At 37.8% G+C, this 14,432-nt stretch overlaps 1 protein-coding gene across 2 annotated transcripts in view; it reads left to right on the top strand.

Annotated features, from left to right (window-relative positions):
- Positions 1-506: 506 nt before the first annotated feature.
- Positions 507-14,432, top strand: part of LOC150076831 (MIF4G domain-containing protein) — a 117,861-nt gene continuing 103,935 nt past the window's right edge. For both annotated transcript variants that reach the window (XM_090386208.1, XM_090386209.1), the window contains exon 1: positions 507-646. The gene's annotated coding sequence lies outside the window, so the exon portion shown is untranslated. The remainder of the gene's footprint in view (positions 647-14,432) is intronic.

Here is a 14,432-nt window from a genome sequence, read left to right on the forward strand (position 1 = left end):
CCTTTTTATGCACAATTGAAATTCTTATACAGTACGCACTTTGCTAAGCCTATTCCGGATTATTTCTTCTGTTCATAAATATCAGAGTAAGAATAATAATTATTTATTATTATTATATTTTTAGGTTTGTTTTTTCTGCGTATTACAAATTATGAAAAAATTAAACTTTTATGTTCATATTTTTACTGTTTATATACCGTTATATAAGAAAACGAAAAAAAGAGTTTCGGGAGATTGCAAAACAAAATGGCTGATATTTGCGCTTTCATCCCCATTTCAAATTCCGATACTTGAACTCATAAACATCAGAGTAAGCATAATAAATTAAAATTTTTAATTTTGAAATTTTTCATAGCACACGGTATAGGATTTCATCACTATCTTGTCTCGCTTGTCGAAACGAGCGAGTTACACGTGCTACGCGTTCTTGTGTGGGATGCTCTACTTTACAATTAGGGGTGAAGCAATGTTGACGACAAGCGTTTACGAACGCCGTTGCTCGCCCGCAATATCGACAGCAGAGCGCGGTCTCACTGAAACGATAGCGACAGTACGATCAAAGATGGTGGTACGCTTCGAAACTGTGAAGACTGTATAACGATTTTCTTTACAGCGTTTTGCAAAGTCAACTTAAATCGAAGGAGTGGTAAGTAAAAAGTATTTTATTGAGTACTATTTGAACAACGGGTTGAGTCGTCTGTTGTTAGCAACGCCTAATGAGGTTAACCATCGCGCCAGTATAAAATTCGATACTACGCTAAGCCGTGGCGGGATGCTATTTTTGACAAGATCCAAGGATGCTAACACAGCTGAAGATTTCTCCTAAAGAGGAATTCTTTCTGGTCGTACAGGAGCATAAACAGGGAGTTGATGTAACTGGAAGGTCGTATGACGGGAAGTTTAAAAACATAAAATGTTTCGGTATATGAAAATTCCCGATTTTTAAGACATAAATTGCGTTTAAATTGGATAAGTCAGTTTAAATTAACATTTCTGAAGCTTTCCAATGGAAAGAAAATGGAATTTTCTTTCCATTTGGAATTGGAAATTTCGAATGAAATCGTTATAGCGTTTCCGGGAATATACAACTACGGAATTATTGTCAAATTGTGGAATGGAAGTTACGAGATTGAGGTTATTATCCTAAAAACGATATTACAAAGTTCGTTTTCGGACTTATTTAAAATTATATTTAAAATTAAAAGCAATTTTTAAAACAGGTCATGTAAAACGGTATTTGTTTGGTTTAAGAAGCTCTACATTCACCGGCCTTGTTTACACAAGTTTGTTTATATGAAATTGTGCTTTTGTTTTATATGAAAAAAAAATTAAGATTTTCTTATGGTGTTGGACATTATTTGATCTCTGACTTTATGACTCTTGATTAATTTATTAGAATTTTTCATGGTTATCCAGTGACGTCTTATGTATTGGAATGGTGTATAGCAAGGATCTGTGGATGGTATATTTTCACCCGTAACGTTATTGATGTTTATGTAAACATCAAGAGATCTCTTCAACCAGTTACCAAGTGAGTCACAGTGACTCATACAAGAAACGCGTAAATTCATATACTAAAAAAAAAAAATCGAAGAGACTTAAAGGAAAACAAACTTTAAATGTGAGTTGTTTGTTTTCCTGATTAGCTGGAAACGAATGAGTTTACCGATCTGTTTGTGTCTGTAAACATTGGATTTTTTGGCATGTGTGCACGTTTAATGTAATTTTAAATAAATAATACATATATATATATATATATATATATATATAAGATTCATTTAAGATTTAAGATCGTGTGTTAATCTCAGCGTATGGAGAGATATACGATTACAAATTGTTTCTTATGCAATACTACTGGATTTCAGAGTAAAAGAAAAAAAGGAAAAAGGCTATAAAATACTTATAATAGGCTTTGATTCCTCAAGTTACCATATTATTATCGCGCACTTGGCTTATTTCATAGGTGCGTTCATAATTGTGTAAATCACTTACTGCCCTCCCGATGTTCTTCCCTCCTCATGTGGCAACTCGACTCCCAATGGATGGATTATTTGAAATATTAGAATTAGGTCTTTTAGAAAGGTTAGTGTGGCCATCCCATATTTCGTTAAATTTGGACAAATAGAAATCCCGATTTGATTTGATTTATTTTGTAATTTGTTTTTTTTGTCCATATCTCGAAATGAGTCGCACAGCTGGAATTTTTGAGCCCCTATGGGAGGGCTCCTCTATTTTTATTAACATGAAACGCTGTTGGTTTACTCATAAAACATATTATTTGTAATGTAAATTTTAACTATACAGTCGAAGCTCTATATAACTACCCCCAGGAGAATAAAAAAACGGTCGTTATATAAATTGTTCATAAAATAGCATTAGGTCAATGAGAAATTGGCCGGAACCTACCACATAGGACGTTATAACGTATGGGACGTTAAAAAGAGGGTCTCTATAAATTGCTTCGACTATATTATATTTTTTAATAAAATATAAAAATGTATACTTAAAATTCAGTAAAATTTATGGGGACAAATCCGTGTCTCCCTTTCTGGGTTCATGGCAATCCCGATCACCGTGGTCGACACGATAATCAGGATGGTCATTTCTTGTTTCATATTCCAGATTTCGTTGACTTCTTGTCTTAGGTCTGTTTACTTTCTAATCTTTTCCTCTTAGGTTTTTTGGAGGTTGCTGGTCTTCGTTATTATCGATAACAGACACGTGATTATGTCGCGGTTCCAGTATAGTTTGTGAGTAGGAATCTTTAGTACGGCTTGGGGTTGGTATTTTACACCTTCTTTGATGAACTGGTATCTTTACGATAGCTTCTGATGTATTATCCTGGCGACTTGGTCGTGTCTACGAGTGTACTTCGTCTGGGTGATTACCCTGCATCCCGCGGTGATGTGTTGGATTATTTCTGGGGCCTGTTGGCATCGTCAACGTCTGCCATTCCTTGGTCCTTGCCTACCAGGATATAGTAGTACGCGAACTTGAGTTGACCGTGATTCAACTGACTGCCAAATATGTTTTATATTCTTTTCTTTGTGATGAGTTCCTCTCACATTATTTGGATGGATATATTTTTAGGGGAAATGGTCAGTGCGTACAAGTTGTTGGTTATCTCGTAGAGCCATTTCATCCAATAGTTTGATATCGGCATGTGCAATGGACACTTGGCTTCACGGTGAAAGGGACACAGGATATCAATGAACAACAATTCTGAGAGAACCACCTGAGAAATCATATAGGATCTGATAAACCTGTGCTGTGAATGGTTGGATAGGAGAAGGGGTTGGGAAGGTAATAACTCTTTTTCAACTGTGGGCCAAATGAAACTTTCTAAAAGTTTCATTTGGCCCGCAGGCTAAATTCACTCATGTTTTTGAAACTAGTTCTGCACAATTCTGGCTTTGTGATATGGCGCATTATCCTGATGGAAGAACTCATTCGCAAATGGATACACTGCAGCCATGAAGGGATGCTTCTGGGTGTAAACAGTTTCCAGATAACTATTGATATCCAGGTGATGCGTCACTGGTATTATGGAGCCCATTACGCATTGTGTGAATACCCCGCACTATTACCTCCACCACCAGCCTACATTATTGACATCTATCTAGTAGATGGGTCCATGGACTCATACTATTTTCTCGGGTATACTGGTTCCCTAGTCAGTGTGAAGCAGCAGGAATCGGTCGACGGCTACGATGTTCCATCCGTTACAAGGTACGACGAGTTGTGCTTTCTGAAATGCCTCTTTGATTACTGTTTTATACTGGATTGCTATTTGACTGACCAGCTTTTCTGTTATCCTGCACCAGTCCTGTTGGTTTCTACTGGCCCCTCACATCAACGAATTAATTCTAACCACAGGATGGCGGATTTTCTACTTGCTTTTTGGTTATTTGGCCAATCTCGGTACACCTGAGGTTGACCCAATAACCCAACACAGTCGCACGTGGAAACCTTAGCAGCATTGCACTTTCTGAGATAACCATATAACACGCAATTTACAGACAATATATAAGGAGTAATATGCTCTTGGGAGATGCTTACTACAACAACAACAATATGAAATTATTACTAGACCCGTTCAGAAAAAAAAATCCATATTATATTTGAGTCACCGAGAAAGTCACTTTAACTACCCATGTGTCGTGTCTGTAACTTGCGTGTGTTCTCTGATAGATTTGCCTGCTTTGCTATTCGAAATATCACAGTGTTTCCAGGGTAAAAACCTTGCTATATACGCCTAAGGCCGACTAACTCAGCCACAGAGTGAAAAAAGCCAATAAAAGTTCCTCGCGTCATCGACGGGATTCGAACGAGGGGCTTTCCCACCCAGTGTGGGGAGGACGGTAATGATACCACTGTGCTACCGCGCAGATTCAAATTATTTTTTAGAATCACCCAGAATTGCTTCTATGCATCCATATGCACTGCCCTGCCATTAATATCCGAACACCACTCCATGGATGGGGAAACAGGTCTTATGCATGCAACACGTCACAGAACCTGCTATGCACACTGGGCTTCGAACGGACAATTGTAAAAGTGGGCATGCAAGATGACACATTCAAAAGAATTAACGGACTTCCAACGTGGAATGATAGCAGGATGCCACATAAGCGTACGATATATCCCAGTCACTCTGGGGATCCCTAGGTCAAACGGGTAGTGACATCCATATGCAAATGGCCGAGGAATGGGGCTGAATCTGCCAAAAAACGACCTGGTAAACCCCGTAAACTAACAGAACGGGACAGGAGAATTCTGCTAAGAACTGTGCGCGCAAATCGTAATTTACCATTGTCTCAAGTCATACAAACCCACTGTGAGAGTATTGGGACTAATGTCAGCACTAGTACAATACGAATACAATACGAGTACAATTCAGCACTAGTACAATACCACACTCCATGATATGGGTTACAATGGTTGTGCAGCTGTTCACAAGCCATTGATCACCTCAACAAATGCCAGACGCCGATTAACATAATGTGAGGAGCTCGAATCCTGGACTGTAGATCAGTGAAAAACAGTCCTATGAACAGACGAGTCGAGGTTCGCACTCTACCAGTCTGATGGCCGTTCCTGGGTGTGGCGAATGCCAGGGGAACAGTTCCTTCCTGATTGTATCCTCCCAACAGTGAAGCTTGGTGTAGGCAGTGTCATAGTATGGGGTTCCTTTCATGGCTTGGGCCCATTAGTGACAAAACCATGAATGCTGTGCATAATTATCCAGATTGTTCTGGAATTATCCAGAACAATCTGGATAATTATGCACTTCAACATTGTGGCAATACTTCGGGGAAGGCCCATATCGTCAAGACAATGCCATACTGCTCGGGTCGTAACAGAGTGGTTTGAGGACATGGGTGTGGAAAAGTTGGATTGGCCAGCCCAGAGTACTGATCTGAACCCTATTGAGCATCTTGGGGATGTATTGGATTGTCGGATACGTGCACGTCGAGATCGCCCAAACAACAAGGCCGAACTGGTGGCTGCATTAAAGGCCAAGTGGAGGAACATATCACGTGACACATAAAAAGCTGGTTGAGAGTATGCCGCGAGGATTGAAGGCTGTCATAAAAGCCAAAGGTTTCAGCACAAAATATTAAATTAAATATGCAATTTATTACACAATAAAAGCTCTTTTTTTTTTTTGTCTCAAGGAAGGTGTCCGGATATTAATGGTAGGGCAGTGTATTGTGTTTGTAAATTGCGTGTACACGTTCAGAAAGTAAAAACACACAGCGTCCTTACGAACAAGTGGGGGTTGCCATCTGAACTAGTAGAGACATGGAAAAAAAATTATGAATTGCCAGAAAGTAGCAAAATTTAGAGAGAGAGGCTTGGTATCCACGATGGAAGACGAAATAGGAGACTTTCGTTTTTGATGACAGTCTGATCCAGAGAGTTAAAAGAATTCGGTAGGACAAGAGACGAACAATTTTAGATCATCAACAGTTTTCCCAATATCTCACAAAAGGTCATGGAATTGTGAAACAGCATTACGCAGATGAGGATGATTGTTTTTCAGACAGAACAGTGATTGGCGACAAGACCTGGGTTAGCCATTATGCCCTAGAAAGTAAACGCCAATCACAATGGAATCATGTATTTCATGGAATCGTCATTTCAGACTCATCTGAAATGACGTAATTCAAACAATTTTGGCAAGCAAAATCATATCTACTGTTTTTTGAAAGAGAAAAGGTGTTTTGTTGTTTGAATTCATATCACAAGGCACAAACAAACAAATGAAGTGTCATATTAGTGTTACTCGAGAAAACTCTCATCCATTCATGTATATTATGTCCCTAAATTGCGTTGTCCTGTGGTCAGTTTGTGTGTTTTGCTGCACGAAAAGCTCAAGTTTCTGAGAGATAAACTTTGCTGTCCTCGCCTAAGACCGACTAACTTCATCACGGAGTGTAAAAAGCCCATAAAAGGTCGCGTCATTTACAGGATTCGAACCTGCGCCTTTTCCACCATATGGAGAATACGGTGATTATAACCACTGTGCTATCCGCGAGGATTGCCATAAGGAACAACCATAAACGCAGACCCATACTGCGAGACTTGGGCGAAACTACGACGTGCCATTCAGGACGAAAAGCGTGGTTTACACTATGAGAACTTTTCTTTATTAATTGCAGAATTTCATACCGCTCACGCAAAACTATAAACGCAAGTTTGCCAGGAAATCCTTGGCCATCCTCCATATAGAACAGACCACTCTGGTCTATGTGGAGGGTGGCCGGAGATTTTCCTGCCTCCATATCGACCAGAGGGTGGCCGAAGGTTTCTGGCCTCCATATAGACTAGACAAGTCTGGCCTTTTGGAGGGTGGAATTCAGCAACTCAAATCAAGAATTGAAAATACAGTCGGGATAAAAATCATGCTTGCGATAGAACAAACTCATTGTCCTATCGCTCGCATGATGAAAAGAGTGAAGTTTTGTATTTCTAACAACGGAGGACAATTCAAGCATTTTATCTCTCTGTATGTTAAAAGAGTTTTCCTGCTAGCGATATTTATTCGAGCCAATGGGAGAAGAAGGCGGGGCAATTACGTCACTACAAATGCGAGGTAAATAATTACGTTGTTGTTGTCCATTGAAAGACAACTGCCTCCATAACGTTCACCAACCTCGTGCTCGGGCCGCTCTCGGCGAGCCCTTGAGACCACTGCAAGCCACGTTCTTGACGACCTTGCCGACTGGACTCAAACCAATAAACTCCGAATCAATCCAACAAAAACCAATATGATGATCTTTTGAGCCAAACTCGACCTTCGAAGGCCTCCCCAAGTTAAAATCCAAGGCATGCAGTTACCTCTTTTGACCCAAACCCGAGTCCTAGGGGTCATCATTGACCATAGACTTACTTTCCTCCCTCACCTTCAGAATCTCAACATAAAAGTAAGAAACTTCTCAGCCTCAATAGTCAGGATCTCCAGGAGTGACTGGGGGCTCTCCAAGCGCACAATACTCCTTTACTGCAAGGCGGTGTTCCTCCCCATAGTCACGTTCGCTGCAGGGGCGTGGTTTCACCGGGCAATTAAGTGTAAAATTAAAGAGAAGCTAAACTCTGTCCAACGGGAACTTCTCCGGGCACCCATCGGATCTGCAGAACTATCTCCACAGCAGCAACACAAATCATTGCAGATTGTTTCTGTGGAGCTAAGGAGAACTGGTCCCACATACTCTTCGACTGTGTTATACAGGGTGTTTCAGTTAAACGTTTCAGAACTTCTAAGAGGGGTAGGGTACATCCTGAGAACTCGAAATCATATAGCAATGTGGGGTCGGAAATGCTTTCCTGAAGCGGTGTTGTACACAGAAGCACCATAAAGAAAAGAGACCGTAAGTGAGAAATCGTTTTAATAATACATGAAAAGAAGCAAAAGGTACATGGATTAAAGTAAGTGTTCGAAGTTTCTTCCACGGGCTACAGTGCACGCCTCACATCTCCGACGCATGGACATCCGAACATTCTGGAATACTCCAGGCGAATTTCGAATTTCTTCGGCAGCCACTGCGATTCTTGCAACCAGCTCCTCAGCATTGTCAACAGGGGTGTCATAAACTAGCGATTTCATATGACCGTGAAAATTCCTTCCCAAGGGAAGGAATTTATCCTAAGGACCGCCCAGATATGGCCGTTATGCGTGTTGAAAATTCCTTCCCAAGGGAAGGAATTTTCAACACGCATAACGGCCATATCTGGGCGGTCGAGAACCCGCATGCAATACGACGTCGTGCAGCACAGATTCGATTTTCGGTCAATGTATGGGCCGGTATTATGGGAGATCACCTCATCGGACCTTACCTGTTACCGTGTCGTCTAACCGGACCTATCTACTTGATCTTTCTGCAGCAAGTATTGCCACAACTTTTGAGAGATGAACAGATTTCTGCATCGACGCAACAGACAATGTGGTTCCAACACGATGGAGCCCCTGCCCATTATAGCGGAGATGTTCGTAACTACCTGGATGTCACATTTGGTCAACAGTGGATCGGACGTGGTGGTCCCGTGCGTTGGCCTGCTCGGTCACCCGACCTATCATGTCTTGATTTTTATTTCTGGGGTCATATGAAATCGCTAGTTTATGACACCCCTGTTGACAATGCTGAGGAGCTGGTTGCAAGAATCGCAGTAGCTGCCGAAGAAATTCGAAATTCGCCTGGAGTATTCCAGAATGTTCGGATGTCCATGCGTCGGAGATGTGAGGCGTGCATTGTAGCCCGTGGAAGAAACTTCGAACACTTACTTTAATCCATGTACCTTTTGCTTCTTTTCATGTATTATTAAAACGATTTCTCACTTACGGTCTCTTTTCTTTATGGTGCTTCTGTGTACAACACCGCTTCAGGAAAGCATTTCCGACCCCACATTGCTATATGATTTCGAGTTGTCAGGATGTACCCTACCCCTCTTAGAAGTTCTGAAACGTTTAACTGAAACACCCTGTATATAATGAATCCTGAGAAAAGCTGAAGAATGACATCCAGGGATTTTCCTCAACTGCAGTGGAACAGCTAATCCAAACAGCAAGTAATCTTGCAGTACTCCAGGCCTTTGCAAAAGAAGTTTTTGCTGGAAGGAAGAGGCTTATTCTGGGGGCGAACCCAGTTCTGCCCCAAATCAATCAAGTCTGAAGATGAAATTGGATAATAAGATTCGTTTCACCAAGAAGACCTGAACAATACTTAGAGTTTAAGTCTGTTTTTGATGTTATGGATGAGTTGCTAGTGTAAATTTTATGCGGTGTTGTTTTTTTAATTTAATTTATATATTTTATGTTTTTACAATGTTGTATTTATTTATTTATTTTATGAAAGATGTAAGATATTCAGTTGAGAGTTGTTAGGTGGATTTGAACTTATGTTCTGGGTGCCGCCTTTAGTTTTAATAAAAATAAAAATAAACCTCGTGCACGTTCTTCACTCTGTAATACATGACCACCCACGGCATCATTTGATGTTCCATTGTAATGTCAACTGATGGAGGGACCCGATTTAGTTTGTATATTTGTAAATAGTTTAGTATTTTGTAAATATTTTAAATATTTGTATAGTTTGTAAATATTTTAGTCCTGCTCTTTCGGATGCAACAATATTCATGCATTATGGAACCCGAAGCAAAAGGCATTTTCCTAAGTGACATATGTAAACGCAGGTAAATAATTACATAGTGATATTTATTCAACCTTGAGAATACTGCGTAGTGGGGGATGGGTAGCCAATGGGAGAAGAGGGATAGTGATCACGTGGTACAAGTGGGCGGGGGAAGTTGCGTCACTACAAATAGGTAAATAATTACATAGGTAATTTCCTGATTAGATATTGATCATAGTAGCATAATGTTTAGGTAAGGCGCCTGCTGTGGTTCCCACATCTGCACCATCAGTACTCTTGTGATGAATACAGAAACTCAGTAAAAGACAGAAAAGTGTTGTGTGTAGTTTAGTGTTGGATTCTGTTGTTTGTTCTGACTTCTTGGCCGCAGGGCCCATCTGCGTAGACAGCCTGGCTCATCTCCCACCATTGGGAGATGAGCCAGGCTGTCTACAGTACTCTGGCTGCTCTTTATCAGGGGTATCCAGGGCTTCCTGACTGAGAACAAAAGGGAAAAAAAAAAAGCATGAGTGAGGGAGATAGCTGAAGGATGGGAGTAAAAAGGGGGAGGCAGAACATCAGTGCGTTTCGACAGGTGTGTCTTTTACGTAGAAAAGATTTGACTTACTCTGTCACACCTCTACATTTTACATAGAAAAGCGTGCGTGGGGGTTGGCGAGCAGGGGGTGAAGTCTCCTAGTAAACTATTATTTGTATTTTTTCTCATATTTTCCTGTGAACACACTGTATTTTGATTAATATAAAGATTCGTTTTAAATGAATTGACTTCAGCAATTTTGCATTACCCTAGCTAATAATGCTCAATTTTATGGGTCAAATGTGTTTCTGATTTGCTTCCAATATTTCTGCTGCAGATATACGAAAATGTGTCTAGCCAACAGCCAAACGACTGTAAATGACATAATAGTTTCGCGCAGTGCATGCCGGTCCAAACTTAAAATAATCATATCGTACGTTTGGGTATGGAGCTTATCAGACAAATGTAATTTCCTGATTGAATTGGATTGCGAATTTTGTTAAATAAAACATGCCCTTCCTCATGCCCGTCTAGTTGTTCGATTAAATTTATTTAATCATGGACGAGACAACGGTACCGGTCCATTGCAATTATACACGAGCAATTATCTATACTAGTCCATTCAAGTGAGCTCAGAATAAAGGGCAGTGACCTTTTTTCTTTCTTTTATTATCATTTTTTTTTTTATTTATCTGTATGTAGATATAATTCAACAGGACAGGAAGTCTCCTGTAACAGTGCAGTAACCAATATAATTTATAAGCTGAGAAATATTAGAATTTTCGAAAATTAATTCAGTAGCTAAATTTGGTAAATTTTCGAAATACAGTATTCAAAGTTCAGCTAAAAATAAATAAACAAGTTAAAGGAATAAACAAGAAAATTGTTGGTGTCTGGGAAAGAAAAAAAAAAAAAAAAAAAGGTGTGTTTAGGCTTAGTCAGAGCTGCCGTAAGGCTGTTGAGTAATACACCATGCATCATGGATTTTAAGAATTTTTCTTTAAAAATTCTTGGTATGCATACTTCAAATGGTTTTTTCCAAGCTACAGCAGTTTAATTCATCGTTTTATTTAATATATTATTGTATTTGTTGGATAGAATAATTCTACAAACTAATTTTTAAATGTAGTTAAATCCTTTCTTCGATGTTTTCTATAGGAAAATCATTAACTTTTTAAAGTTTGTATTGCGAATAAGTGTTGTGAAAATAATTTCATTACCAAATTTGTAGGAACACTTTGGAATTTCTTAAAAAAAAAAAAAGAAGATATAATGCAGGGGCATTTTAATAAAATGTAGTGAGGGCTAGGAATGAAGAGTACCTAGGACCTACAAACACCAAAAGACGGCCCTGTTGTTGGAGATCATTTTTCAGAGTACTTTGAGGTGTCATTTGAGGTGCAATTTGCGCAACTGAACTCTTTCTTACCAAGAAAGACTTCAGTTGTGCAAATTGCAGCTTCTTGAAATCAGGCACATGTGAGGAGACTGGATGAAGTGCTGTGAAAAATGGGTATTTTGAATAAATTAAAAGGGGTGGGGGCATTTGACAAGTTAATTATAGCCGATGGAATGCTGTTTTATTTTGTTTTGGATATGTAAGCTTGCTTCTTTGCATCGTATGCCACTATTAATACTAATACAACTGGCAGCGTGATGGATAAACCAGTGTCAGCGTGTTTTTATTACTCTTGGATATACGTGATCAACTCACAACTTGAACATTTTTCCCCCTTACTGTTCCTTTATCCATCCTTTTGAGATATAAATTAAAAAGCACGTCACGCGGAAGGAAATTTATTAATTAAATAAACCCACCACCGAACTTTAAACCGTTCCTTATTTTTGACTTTTTAAACCAATCACCACAGCATTCTGTGATCCGAGTCTATCAAAGATTTTATTCTGATCAAAGTCTATCAAATCAAAAGATTTTATAAAGTAATGTATTTGCATAGTTTGATTATTGGTAACGTCTAGCAAAGGACGTTGCTAATAATGAAATAAATTAAAATTCAAGCACTGTACATAAATGTATTCTATAAATTTTTATTTTTAAACTGTTTCATTGATTAACAATAACTACTGATATCTTTAATTTGATAAAATATTTTTGGAAATTTGATTTTATTGAAAGATATTTGAGAATGTGTGTTGGTAAATGTTAAGTTTATACTGAGTGAAACATTACGTATGATTAATACTCAAATTTATTAAAAATTTGACACTTGACTCTGCTTTTTTTATATGCACTTTTAAATTGTTTATTGGAATCCCAAAGTAAAAATTTCCTACAAACAGGTCTCTCAGTATTCTAAATAATATTGCATTCTTATCGACGTTTCGAATCCAACTTTGTGCATCCTTTATGAAGACAAAGCCAAGAGAAAGAAGAGCGTAATATTTTTAATTAAGAAAGATACAAGGATGTTGCACCTATGCTAAATTAATTAATTATTTTGGTATTAATTAATTGTAGTAATTCCTTTAGTAATTTTTATCTGTTATAAGACATTTTTATAAGATAAAAATTATAAATTTTTTTCATAAAATTATAAATAAAAATAATTAAAAAATTAATTTTTAAATTATTTTTATAATTTATTTTTAATTATATTTATTATTTTTATAATTATTATAAAATTATTCTAAGTATTAAATGACTGAAGGTCATTTAATGCTTAAAATTAATCATATGATCAAAATCATTTAATTCTTAATCCACTTGTATACATTTCACAAATCCAGTTTTGGTAATTCTAGATTCATAGTTATAATTGAGATAATTAATTAACCATGAGCGCCACCCTTCTATTTTTCTTAATTTTGTAGTTTTATGCTCTGTTTTTAGGAGCATTATCATATATGCATAATACACAATTACCTTCATCATGTCCGTCCGCATGTAATAACTCGGCTCCTCTTAGATGGATTTTTACGAAATTTTATATTTGGACCTTTTAAAAAGATTTATTTACCCATCTAAATTTAATTAAAATCTGTCCAATATAAATCCGGAAATTATTATTTCTTTATCATTCGCATGTAATAACTTGATTTCCAGTGGATGAATTTTATATTTCGCTCTTTTAGAACGGTTTTGCGAATTTTCTCACATTTCATTAAAATCAGACCCATAGAAATATGGCAATTTTTATATTTTTCCTAAATATCACATAAGCTATCCATATACCGTGTATTGTAACTTAAGCACTGGTTGGAGGATGAATGGGCAATATGGGGGATGCGCAGAAATAAAATGTTTTTGGTTCGCGCATAAAAAACCGTTTCTTTTTGCTATTTTTTTAAATCATGAATTGTTACTATTTATTAACGCGCTTAAGTAACGCACTGTGTACATTAACTAAATGTTTTATCTTTGCTTTGTCATTGATAACGGATATCCAAAGTTCGATTCGAAACGTCGTTAGCAATGTTATAAAATTCATTTTTATTTAGTATATATTTATTGGACATTTTAGTAGGGTAGGCAATAGGTTTAATTTTTTTTATTAATTTCTTTGGGGTCTCAATATATCATTTAAAACTGCAATATACAAACCACCGTGTGTCAATTTTTTTAGAAAAATTAAGTTTATTCATTAACTTTCGAAGACGAGACTGTTATTGAGTATTAAACTGTACTATTAATACCTATTCGGCTTTTTATGAATGCTGACATTCAGATCATAAGTAATATATATCATACTAAGTCTTAATCCTATTGTTTGGTATGGGACCCTTCTTGTACCTCTTGTTGCCCTCACCCTTGTACATTTGCAGCATGGCCCACATGAACAGCGATTTTCCATGTTCACTATCCAGCTTAAGCAGGAGTGGATAACTGAACTATAATTCATCTCGGCTCATGCCCGAGGGAAATTCAGTTTTTCTTTCCCCGTTTTTTTCTTACAAAATCAACCCCCAGTCCTAAATCTCTTCGCTCATTTCAGCGACGAGTACTGTACATAGACTAATATATCTACCGAAATAAATTTGAATGACATTTTCAAAACTTTGCGCTATTCATAGATTTGAAGCGTTTCGTCTAAATATGAATCATGCCCGAAGAAAAGTCAGTGAAGCAGAGTTAGACAAGAGACTGAAATAACTTCAGCTGCTACAGTTAATACATTTACGTACTACGGATAAATTGCGGCTTGAGATGCAACCTGGAATTCCATCCTGCATAAATTGTATTTCTAATTTCTCCATGGTTTGGGGGATAAATATGGCTGCTTGTAAGATGCAGATGCTCAGAA

Source organism: Mastigoproctus giganteus, chromosome 12 (assembly GCF_048544385.1).
Source record: "Mastigoproctus giganteus isolate SK-2022 chromosome 12, ASM4854438v1, whole genome shotgun sequence".
In the NCBI taxonomy this organism is placed as follows: Eukaryota; Metazoa; Arthropoda; class Arachnida; order Uropygi; family Thelyphonidae; genus Mastigoproctus; species Mastigoproctus giganteus.